The sequence below is a fragment of the Macrobrachium nipponense genome, chromosome 9, assembly GCF_015104395.2.
Source record: "Macrobrachium nipponense isolate FS-2020 chromosome 9, ASM1510439v2, whole genome shotgun sequence".
In the NCBI taxonomy this organism is placed as follows: domain Eukaryota; kingdom Metazoa; phylum Arthropoda; class Malacostraca; order Decapoda; family Palaemonidae; genus Macrobrachium; species Macrobrachium nipponense.
The window spans coordinates 22,638,515-22,650,603 of NC_061110.1; the positions used below are offsets into that span (position 1 = coordinate 22,638,515).

General features: G+C 48.4%; 1 protein-coding gene and 1 pseudogene across 1 annotated transcript in view; one reads left to right on the plus strand and one right to left on the minus strand.

Moving 5' to 3' along the window:
• LOC135218345 (ADP-ribosylation factor-like protein 2) overlaps nt 1–12,089 on the plus strand; it is a 173,034-nt gene that overhangs the window by 54,598 nt on the left and 106,347 nt on the right. The gene's annotated exons all lie outside the window — the stretch shown is intronic.
• LOC135218581 (isobutyryl-CoA dehydrogenase, mitochondrial-like) overlaps nt 1–12,089 on the minus strand; it is a 98,749-nt pseudogene that overhangs the window by 16,307 nt on the left and 70,353 nt on the right.

Sequence of the window (12,089 nt, forward strand, 5' to 3'; positions counted from 1 at the left end):
GTGATATCTCTCGAAGTGGGGCTGTTTGAGAAGATCGGTTCTTACTGGTAGGATTCTTGGGAAGTCCACTAGTAGGGACATGACCTCTGTGAACCAATCGCTTGCTGGCCGAGAATGGCCTGTGACCAGTGTCATCCTTGTTCCTTCTGACGCTGCTAACTTCCTTGTTACTTCTCCCAGCCCAAAGTTTGAACGGCGGGGAAAAGGCGTATACATCCATCCCCGTCCAGTCCCAAAGCATTGCGTCTATGCTACTGCTTTTCGGGTCATGATACGGAGAACAGTACAGATGGCCGTCTCTTCGTTTTCGAAGTCGCGAGAGGTCCCACTATTGGTCGTCCCCATAGTTTCCATAAACTGTTGGCAGACCTCTATGTGCAGAGTCCATTCTGTTGAAATCAATTGATTTCGACGGCTTAAAATGTCTGCTCTGACGTTCTGGACCCCTGAAACAAATCTTGTCAGGAGAGTTATGTTCCTCTCTTCTGACCATAACAGGATTTCTCTCGCTATCTTGTAGAGAGAACGAGAGTGTGTCCCCCCTGGTTTCTTGATATAAGAGGGCCGTGGTGCTGTCCGCGTTGATCTGGACAACTCGGCCTATGACTCGTTCTTGAAAGGCTAGAAGTGCTAAGCGAATTGCCTCCAACTCCTTGAGGTTGATGTGCCAAGGCTTCTGTTCTTTTCTCCAGAGGCCTGACACTTCCTCCTTTCCTAGAGTTGCTCCCCAGCCTGTCATAGACGCGTCTGTAAATAACACTAGGTCGGGGCTCTGAAGACAGAGGGACACTCCTTTCAACATCTTGGTGCGATCGAGCCACCACTCTAAGTGTTTCTTGACCAACGGGGATATTCTCAAATTCTCCTCTAGGTTTTGTCTGTCCTGCCAATTTTCTGTTAGGAAAAACTGTAGGGGCCTGAGATGTAGTCTCCCTAGAGAAACAAACTTCTCCAGCGAAGAAATGGTCCCCAGCAGACTCATCCATTCCTTCGCCGAGCATGTTTCCTTCTCCAAGAAGGCTGACACTTTTTCTAAGCCTTTCCGTTGACGTTCTAGCGATGGAAAAGCCCGAAAAGCCACAGAATCCATCTGAATCCCCAGATACACGATGGACTGTGTTGGGGTCAGATGGGACTTTTCGTAATTGATCAGGAGGCCTAAAGATTTCGCCAACAGTAACGTAGTCTGAAGATCCTCCAGACACCTTGCTCTCGATGACGACCGTATGAGCCAGTCATCCAGGTAAAGGGAGGCTCGTATCTTCGAGAGGTGAAGCCACTTTGCCACGTTCCGCATGAGAAAAGTGAAAATCATGGGAGCTGTGCTCAGTCCGAAGCATAGAGCTCTGAACTGGAAGACCTGTCCTCTTAAAATGAACCTGAGAAACTTCCTGGACTGGGGATGGATGGGGACATGGAAGTAAGCGTCTTGGAGATCTAATGACACCATCCAATCCCCTGGTCTCAAGGCCCCCAGGACCGATTGTGATGTTTCCATTTTGAAGCTTTCTTTCTTCACGAAAAGGTTCAGACTGCTGACATCTAGGACAGGCCTCCATCCCCCAGACTGCTTCGGAACCAGGAATAACCTGTTGTAGAAGCCTGGGGAATCTGTCAAGAGCACTCGTTCTACGGCTCTTTTCTCGATCATTTGATCTAATAAATCGAGTAGAATCTGTTGCTTCTGCGGCTGATAAGCTGGTGACAGGTCTATAGGCTTCATGCTCAACGGAGGCATGGAGAGAAAGGGAATTTTGTATCCCTTCTCTATAATCTTGAGGGACCAGGTGTCCGGCCCCCTTGCTCTCCAAGCCTCTGCGAAGAGAGAAAGTCTCCCTCCCACCGGTGCCTGAAGGGCAAGGTTGTCACTTCTTTCCCCTTTGCTTTGCGGGGGTTCTGCCTCTAGTAAAGCCCCTTCCTCGTGTAGAAGCTCTTGATGGTGCTCTGCCACGAAAGGGCTTAAAATTCTTCTTTGGTACCTGAGCTACTCGAGAAGATGATTGCGCCGCAGGAAGTCTAGATGATGCAGGACAGCAAATCCTGTGTCGCTTTCTCTTTCAGATTCACAGATAAATCCTTTACAATATTTTCAGGAAAAAGATGGGAAGAAAAGGGGGCGAATAATAACTCTGCTTTCTGCGTAGGAGAAACTGATTTAGCAGTAAAACTGCAGAAAAGCGCTCGTTTCTTTAATATTCCCGTAGTAAAGTGGGCAGCTAACTCATCTGAGCCATCCCTTACTGCTTTGTCCATACATGACAGAATGCTCGATAATTCTTCTAGTGACAATGATTCTGGGCTCTTAGCTTGCAGACCTAAAGCTCCTAAGCACCAGTCTAGGAAGTTAAATACTTCCAACGTCCTGTACAGTCCTTTTAGATGGTGATCTATTTCAGGCATAGTCCATGAAACCTTAGCCGAGGACAGGTAAGATCTCCTCGGTGCTTCGACCAGGTTTGAGAAGTCACCTTGCGCAGATGAAGGAAGTCTCAACCCTGTTTCTTCTCCAGTCTCATACCATATACCGGCTCTCCTGTTTAGCTTAGCTGGAGGAAGCGCAAAGGACATCTTTCCTTTCGTCTTCCTTGATTCCATCCAATCATTCATCCTCTTCAACGCTCTTTTAGTAGAAAGCGAAGCAGCCATCCTAACAAATGCCGGAGCTTTTCTCGTCTTGGATGAGGATAGTTGCGATGGCGGTGAGAGAGGAACTGGTGCTTGGAATTTTTTCGAAAACAATTCCTTCAGTAAGCGCGTTAACGTGCTATAATCCGTGGATGCTTCTGAAGGCTCTTCCTCTTCTGCAGGATGCGTATCGTTAGAAGACTCTCCTTGATCTTGACGGTCCGAAGTTTCTTTAGCTAAACAAGAAGCGGTTCTCCTTTGACGCTCTGTTCGTAAGGGGAAGCTTCTATCCGCTGAAGGAATAGACGAGACAATGCACGAATGATCCGCTGTTGTCTTTGAAAACTTAAGACTCTCTTGTAAAGCCTTGTCTTTCGAAGTCATTAGAGGCAAAGGTTCTTCAAAAGCCTCTTTGCGGGATTCCTGTCGACCTCCTCTCAGTTGAGTACGTTTATCTTTCCGAGAATCTCGATTGGTCGGGCGTCTATCATCATCGCGAGCGCCCTTGCTAAGGGAGCGAGACTTAGGACTCGCAGGAAGTCGCGCGTCTGCCAATGAAAGCTTCCGATCCCGCTGGACTCTAATGTCTATAAGACGTTTATCCATCAAAGAAGCGTCCTCAAAAGCGTCCTGAAGCGGGACATGCTCTAATGGACGTCGAGCGTCTTTAAAACTTCGCTTAGGATGCTTAACTTGTATCGGGGCGTCCTCTCGAGCATCCTGGTGAGCCTTACGATCTCTTTTCAAGCGTCGCAAGTTCTCATATTCTAAAGCACGAGCCTCCCGTCGATATTTATACAGTACGTACTTCTCTTTCTTGAGGGGTAAGATCCGAAACATAATCTAAACATTGCTCTCTTTGACTTTTAGAGTCTTCTCGAACGCCCTGAAACTTCTGGCGTTGGTAGGTTCTTTCCTGATAGAGGCGTCGAGTTGATGCAGAAGTCCGGCGAACGTCGGTACGAGGCTTCTCTTGATCGTTCTCATCCTCCTGACAAAAGCGAGGGCCGCCTGTGCAACACCTAATGCTTCTGTCCGCATTCCCACTTCTGGAAACTCTCTCTCCGGAAACACTTGCGTGTTCTCGGTCGAGTCTGAAGGATCCAGAAGAGGACGACGAAGGGGAGGCTAAGGAACGAGGCGAAGCCAACAAGGGTTGTTTCGATCTCTTAACAGGAAGCCAAAGATCCTTTCTACGTCTTTGGGGCTCCTCTTCTCCCCTTGCGAAGAAAGCCGACAATCGTTGACGCAATTGCATACGAGTTTCATTAGACGGTGAAGTTCCACGTTCAGGAGGACTCATCATATGCGAAGAAGGGCGAGTTGGAGCCCTCTTCTTCCTTTGAACTCTAAGACGATGATAGTTCTCAAAAGCGTCCTCATCAGAAGACGTTCTGCATCTCTTCTTAGGCGTCAATTCTTCTAAGTGTTCGGGTGATGATGAAAGAACAACGAGAAGTAGGACGTGAAGCGTCCACTTCCTTTAAAACCATCCTAAGAGGACGAGGAAAGACGCTGGCCGCCTGTGCGGCACCTAGTGTCAAACTCGTACTCCTCGTGAGAGGCCCTCTGAGAGCTCCATCCCCGGTAAGGAGAGGACGCCTCAGAGGACGAAAAGTACTCCTTCAATATCCGTGCTCGATCACACGCTTCGGCAGCCTGGGAAGCGTCCACAGGATCTGCTGAAGGGACGCCAGACCGGTGGGAATTTCCCGTAGCCCTCCTTCGGTTTTCGACATGTCCATTCCCTGAGTCCTGGGAGTCCAACAGAGGTCTATTCTCCTAGAGGCAATATGGGACCGATCTGACGCCCCTTCCACTACACTTCACTGTGGTCTTCAATGCACTCACTTTCGATTCTAGTGCACGAATCGACTCCATGATGGAAGAAAGGGCAATACCTTCTGAAGCAATAACTTCATTGCCCGAAGGCAAATACACAGGGTTAGATGTAACAACCTCTACAGGAAGGTTAGAATGCGAATTACTACCCTTACTTTTCACAGAAGCACTTCGGAGGAAGATCTTCTGATTCTATTCCCTTTCAAGCTTACGAACATAAGAATCATAAGTCTTCCATTCATTATTTTCGGTCAACCTTTCACACTCTTTACACCTATCATTCATCAAACAAATATGATCTCTACATTTCGTGCATACTGTATGAGGATCCACCGAAGCTTTTGGTAGCCTAATCTTACACTCTAGCACGGTACACACTCTAAAACTAGTTGCAGAAGATCCAGACATATTAGAGAAATCCAAAACCAAATCCAATGAAAAACCACAATCGCGTATGCCAATCCACTGAGCAAGTTTCAAAAACCAAGAGACAATCAAATACTCAAGTGAACAAAGAGTTTTCCAAAATCCTAGGCGGAGGTCTGTAAACAGTTGTTTACCGACCGGCGACCAGAGAAAAATCTGAATAGAAGGATGGGAATGGTTCCTGACACCCACCCGCCTCCCAGCGGCGGGAATGGTACTAACCACCTGGCCCGACCACTGTGTTTGCCGGGAGTTTTTGAAATTCTGTCGGACTTCGGAGAATACAGCTATATATATATCTGACAGGTAAGTGTCATGAACAAAACAATTTTTAAGAGGTAAAAATTTTTTTTTAAAGTTTTTAAATTGCCAAGAAAATTACTTTTCTGGGCTCAGCTCGTGTCGGCCTATGAAAGTATCCTTAATATCATTCTTTCTAGGTAAAATTAGCCTAAAATTACCAGAGAAAAACAAAATTAAGAAAATGTCAGTAAAACTGACTCGCTCACTCTTAAAAAGAAGTGTCGGTATGATAATAGGGGCGAGTGTGGAACACTACCACGAGACAAACACCAATTAGAACTTCCTATCAGAATCCCCCCAAGAGAGAGCTGATACCAACGGGCGATGCAGCCTCTACTACTACTACTAGAGGACGCCACGGACAGCAGCGCCCCTAGCGGTCATCCTTAATTTTTAGCACTTGCGACAAGTCGCCATTTTCTTGTGCTCTTACTTTTTTTGGATTTTATCCGTACTTCTACGATGGAACGCTCTGCAATTGCCACGGCTAAGTTAAGTAACTCATAAGTAATATTTTACCACAGTTTTATCTTCCGGGTACCAGTATTTTCCTCTTAATAGGTCATATACGGTTCCCCGGTTGTCTCGTGGCGGCCATGCCGCCTCGTAAGAATTCCCGGTCCTCCATACTGGGACTCTTATACTTATGGGCTACTTTATCACGTTCATTTGTTTTACATCGAGTTTTAGCTAGTTCAGCCCTCCATACATTCTCTTAGTTTGGTATTTAGGGCATTATTATTTTCTGGCCCAGCATCCCGGCTCTTGCTCTACATCGGCTATCGCTGGCTCCGAGTAGGCTACTGTTTCTTGGAACAGTCTGCCTCCTCCTGGGCTTCTTTCTCTTTTACTAAAAGTGTCTCTTCCACCTTTCAGTGTATGAATTTTATTTAGGGTGTTAGGCTAGCCTAGGTGCTTGTTCCGTGTATTGGTACAGCTTGGTTCACGTGGCCCTACCACGGTTGTGTTTGCTCGGCCTAGGCCACTTGCGGTCGTACGTGTTCCATAGCACCTACCCTGCCCTCCCTCCCTTTCTGATATAGGGAGGAGCTGGGGGACCCCTTGGTTGTTATGACAACCTCTATCACCTTCTCTCATCCTGTCGGAGGTGACCAGGGGTTCCTACCAGCGGGGGGTAGAGGGCGACCACTATGAGGTACCGGGTCTCCATGCGGGTAGTTTGGTGAGGCGGGGAGGAGTAGCCAATCCCTCCCTCCTTTCTCGCTCCCGCCGTGTTTCGCCGAGACCTTCCTCTCCCCCTCCCCAATTGCTCAGCCTCCTCCCTTACGATACGAAAGGAGCCTTCCGTCGCAGCCGGGGCACCTTTGGTATAGGTTAGGCTCCGCTACGCTAGCGGGCGGGGTGGGTACGATGAGTGGTCGTGGTTGCTTGCCTACTATATCCTTATATCTCTCCCCGCTACCGGAAGGGAGCTTACCCCTTACCTACGCACTCTTCTAGTAGACGGGCGGAGAGAGCTTGTTTTATTATTGTTTATTTTAAGGACATACCCTAATTATTCAGTATTTACAATGAATTGTGTGTTATTATTTATTATTTTTATCACCATCCCCGCCATTTTCCGTCGTGGTTTCCATTACCACCACTCCTAGTTGGTTGCCTTTTGTGCTTCCGCCATCGGCGGAATCATAACCTATATTCCAACCTGGTTATCACACGTATTTTGGCGGGGCTCTGGTTTAAGTCTAACTTTATCGCTCCAAGGCACCAGCGGAAGCATATGAATTAGGCTGTAAGTGTTTACTTGGTACTCATGTACTTTTCACTTACAGGCTACCAACTGCAGGTCCCAGCGTGTAACGCGACGCTGTTTCGACCCCTCCCCGTGGACACGATGGAATGCAGGTCTCACGCCCCCTGTGCCACGTCGTTCAACGAGACGATCGTCTGGCACCCCGAAGCCTGCGCATCTGCTACGACCTGGTCGGTCAGCTGGGAGATGGGGTAAGTCCATTATAGGCTTACTTATTATTTTACTAACAACTTCTAGTCGTAAGTTTGTTAATCCCATTCCACTATTGGCAGCTAATCTCACCTTTCTTTCAGGCTTCCGGTGTGAGGGAAGTCGCCCTCGCCACCCTGAAAGCGTGGGTGGGCGGCTTCGGGAAGAACGGCCAGCCAGGGCCGCCCTACATTTTGGACAGGAAGCTGGCCGTCCAGATCTTCCCCGCGGGCAAGTCGACAGGTTATGTTGACCCCTTGTCCGCTGCCCCGCTGATAGCCTCCATCCAGCAAGACCTCCAGCAGTCATTTGGGGTCGTAGCCTCCCAGGAGTCGGTCCCGGACGTCGCTGCCCTGGACCTTAACCTTGAGCCTATGGCGGTAGGTGGTGAGGATTTGTTGGTTGAGGTAGGTTTGTCGGGCGCCCAAGGTCTTTCCTTGGGCGCTCCTGGATCTTCTCCTGTCCCTTCTTCTTCTGCTTCTTTCCAAGGCTTTACGGGATCTGATGTCCCTGTTCGCCCTCCCGCTCTCTCTGTACCTCCTAAGGAGAAGGGAAAGAGAGAACCGAAGACTCTAGCTAAGTCGACTTCTAGGAAGTCGTCTTCGTCTTCTGCGGCTAAGAAGTCGTCGACTTCATATGCCGATGCGGTGAAGGCAAAGCCGAGCTCTTCCCCAATCAAAGAGCTCCAGAAGCAAGGCTTCGAAAGGAGAAGGCTCGCGCTCCCCCCGCCGAGTCACTGCCTTTTCTCCGCCTCCACTGCTTCCACTCCGGCTACGCCGGTAGGAGTAGCAAGCACCAGCACCTTTGATCCTCTACTTTCTCAGCAGGGGTGTGGATGGAACGTGGGCGTGCTAGTAGGCTCACAAATCTCAGCACTGGGGACACGATTCGAGCAGATGTTTGCGCAATTATCAACACTCTGTCTCAATCTGGACAGTCAATCCAGGATCTCTCTAATAGAATGAGAGAAAATGAGGACCGAGTAGCTGGGCTAGCTCAGGCTCCTCCCCAGTCTCCCCAGCATCTAGGCACGGGGATTCTTCATCTTCCGTCATATGACTCCTTACCAGCTTTCTCTATGGAGAACCCATGGAGAGTAGCTGCCATACGCTCCATTAAAGACGGAATGATCTCTATCTCGGAGTGTGGAACTCGAAGGATTGAGGACTTCGAGTTTTACCCTCCGGGTCTGACGCAGCCTTTCATCGGATATGCTAGGCTGACGCCAACGGCTCTGACGAGGGAAGACAAGATCTCGAAGGAGTCAGTCCTTTATAGCAGAGATCACGCCCAGCGGGAATGGGTTCACTGCCTTGAGGGGACTGGGAGTGTACAAACACAAAACTCCAGGCCTACAAGAGTCCCTCCACTATTTTCGCGACGGAAGAGGAGGTTTCTCTTCCGTTCGCCACGAAATTAGTGGAGAAGTCCCTTCAGGCAGTCCTCAAGGATGAGCCCATTCCACAGTTGAGGGAGGCGGAGTCTACTTCTCCGCTCTTCCCGGCCTCGGAGAATTGTGGGAAAAACCTGCCAGCTACGTTCACGCTGGGTAAACTCAAAACCGGACTGCGCCATGGACCAGTTCGGTGAGAAATTACCCAGGCTGCCGGATTCCCTAATCCAGGCAGAGTTCGATGCGCGAAACTACGTTTGGCAGGTCCCTCAATTCCCTCATTATCACAGAAATGGCTGCCCTTTCATACGCTACGGAACCGCTGTTCAAGATTCTCGCGAAATCTCAGTTTCAGACGGTTCTAACGGACGCCTTTGACTTCTTCCAGGCTAGGAGGAACTGCCGGGAAGCATGTCTTACAAGAGTGCACCATCAGGCATGAGCCTAATAGACTCTTGGCTGCAAGCATGTGGGGAGCGGATCTCTTCCCAGAGTCCGCGGTGAACGAGGTTCACCACGAAGCTGCTAGACTCAACCAGAGCCTTAGAGCTAGGTGGGGTATTTCCTCAAAGAGGAAACAGGAATCCGTTTCCCACTGCTGGCAAGAAACCAAAGAAGGCTGGTAAGAGGTTCCAGCCATATAAAAAACTCCAGCAACAGCAACAATTTGTGCAGGCAGTCCCAGTTACCCAACAGGGACAACCTTCCACCTCTAAGCAGAACCAACCTATCCTCCTGGTGCCCCAGCAATCTCAACCATCCACTTCCTACGCTATCTCGCCAGCCTTCAACCCTGCATATGAGGCTCAAGGCTACTCACACGAGAGGGTAGGGCGAGAGGTTACTTTCGTCAGCGTGGCGCAGGAAGGGGTACGAGGAGTAGGCATTCAGAGGGAGGGCGTGGTGGCCAACCCGCCCACCAGCAATGAGGCTCCCCAGGTAGGAGGGAGGCTGTTCCTCTTCCGCCACAGGTGGGGGTTCAGCAATTGGGCACAGAGCATAGTGTCCAAAGGATTAGCTGGAGTTGGATCAAAGATCCTCCTCCAATCAAATCATTTCATCAGATACCGTCAAAGGAATTGATAGATTACGCGGAAGAACTCCTTCAGAAAGGAGCTATTGCGAGAGTCAAACATCTAAAATTTCAAGGTCGCTTATTCAGCGTGCCAAAGAAAGGCTCGAACAAAAAGAGGGTAATCTTGACTTGTCAAAGCTAAACTCTTTCATTCGCTGCGACAAGTTCAAGATGCTTACCCTCTCGCAAGTAAGGACCTTACTTCCGCGTGGAGCCGTCACATGCTCCATCGATCTTACAGACGCATACTATCATATCCCTATAGCCAGGCACTTCCGCCCATTCCTAGGATTCAAGCTAGGAAATCAGACATTCTCATTCAAAGTGATGCCCTTCGGTCTGAATGTAGCCCCCAGGGTATTCACAAAGATAGCAGAAGTGGTTTGTACAACAATTGAGAGCTCAGGGAATCATGTAGCGGCATACCTCGACGATTGGTTGATCTGGGCACCAACAGTCGAGGAATGTCTCAAAGCTACCAAAAAGGTAGTTCACTTTCTGGAACATCTGGGGTTCCAGATAAACAAAACGAAATCCAGACTTACTCCGGAATCTCGTTTCAGTGGCTAGAATCCAATGGGATTTGTCTTCCCACAATCTATCAATTCCAGTGGTCAAACGGAAGGAAATAGCAAAATCTGTCAGACAATTTCTCAAATCAAATCAAACAAACGTCAAGAAGAAACCAGGAGAGAATCCTAGGGTCTCTTCAGTTTGCCTCGGTGACAGATATCCTTCTGAAAGCAAGGCTGAAAGATATAAATCGAATTTGGCGGTCAAAAGCAAACTCCAAATATCGAGACAAGTTGTCAGTAATTCCTCAGATCCTCCGCAACCAACTACGGCCTTGGTCAAAAGTAAAGAACTTAGCCAAGAAAGTACCCCTTCAATATCCCCTCCCAGTGTTAACCATTCACACGGATGCCATCCCTCCCGTCCGGGTGGGGGGATACTCTCAGTTCAGACAGTTCAGGGGACTTGGTCAGTTCAACTTTCGCCAGCTCCACATAAACGTGTTGGAAGCAATGGCAGTATTTCTTACTCTGAAGAGACTGCTTCCCCCAAAGAAGTCTCATCTAAGGGCTAGTTTTGGACAGCGCAGTGGTAGTTCATTGCATCAACAGAGGAGGGTCCAAATCCAAGCATGTGAACCATGTCATGATAGCCATCTTTGCATTAGCAAACAAACACAAATGGCATCTGTCTGCCACTCACCTGGCAGGAGTAAGAAATGTGATAGCAGACGCCCTGTCCCGGTCAGTTCCTCTGGAATCAGAGTGGTCTCTAGACGTCAGGTCATTCCAGTGGGTAAGCCGGAGAGTCCCAGGTCTCCAAGTGGATCTCTTCGCCTCACAAGCGAACCACAAGCTCCCTTGCTATGTGGCCCCCAACCTGGACCCTCTGGCTTATGCCACGGACGCCCTGTCGTTGGATTGGAATCAGTGGAGGAGAATTTATGTTTTTCCTCCAGTGAATCTTCTCTTGAAAGTCCTAGACAAACTAAGGTCTTCAAAGGGATAGTAGCTCTGATTGCACCGGACTGGCCCAAGAGCAACTGGTATCCTCTTCTTTTGGAATTGGGTCTCCGACCTCAACGGATCCCCAATCAAACTATCACAATCAGTACAAATGAGGACTGTGTTCGCTTCCTCAGGAACTCTCCAGACCCTAATTTAATGGACTTTCATGAAGTTTGCGGCTAATAAAGATGCTGACATTGACCCACAGAATATTCTCTTCCTAGAATCAGATAAGAGAGAGTCACCATTAGACAATATGACTCAGCTGTTAAAAAATTAGCATCTTTCTTGAGAGAATCGAACACTACAACCATGACAGTTAATTTGGCTATATCCTTTTTCAGATCCTTGTTTGGAAAAGGTTTAGCAGCTAGCACGATTACCACTCATAAATCGGCTTTGAAGAAAATCTTTCAAGTAGGTTTTCAGATAGATTTGACTGAATCTTATTTCACATCTATCCCTAAAGCCTGTGCTAGACTTAGACCTTCTCAGAGCCTACTACAGTTTCATGGTTCTTAAATGATGTCCTCAAACTGGCTTCAGATACTGACAACTAACATCTTGTACATTCATAATGCTCCTGAGGAAGACATTATTCTTATTAAGCCTAGCCTCAGGAGCTAGAATTTCAGAACTGTCGGCTCTATCCAGAGATGCGGGTCATGTGGAATTCCTCCCATCAGAGGAGAATTCTACTTGCTCCGGATCGTAGCTTTTTAGCCAAAATGAAGATCCTCTTGCAAGGTGGGCTCCTTGGAAGGTTATCCCACTTCCACAGGATCCTTCTCTCTGCCCAGTATCAACTCTTAGAGCCTTTCTATCTCGTACTTCTTCTAGATCCTCAGGTGCTCTCTTCATGAGAGAAAAAGGTGGTACTTTATCAGTTAAAGGCATTAGACAGCAAATCCTTTACTTCATTAAACAAGCCAACCCTGAGTC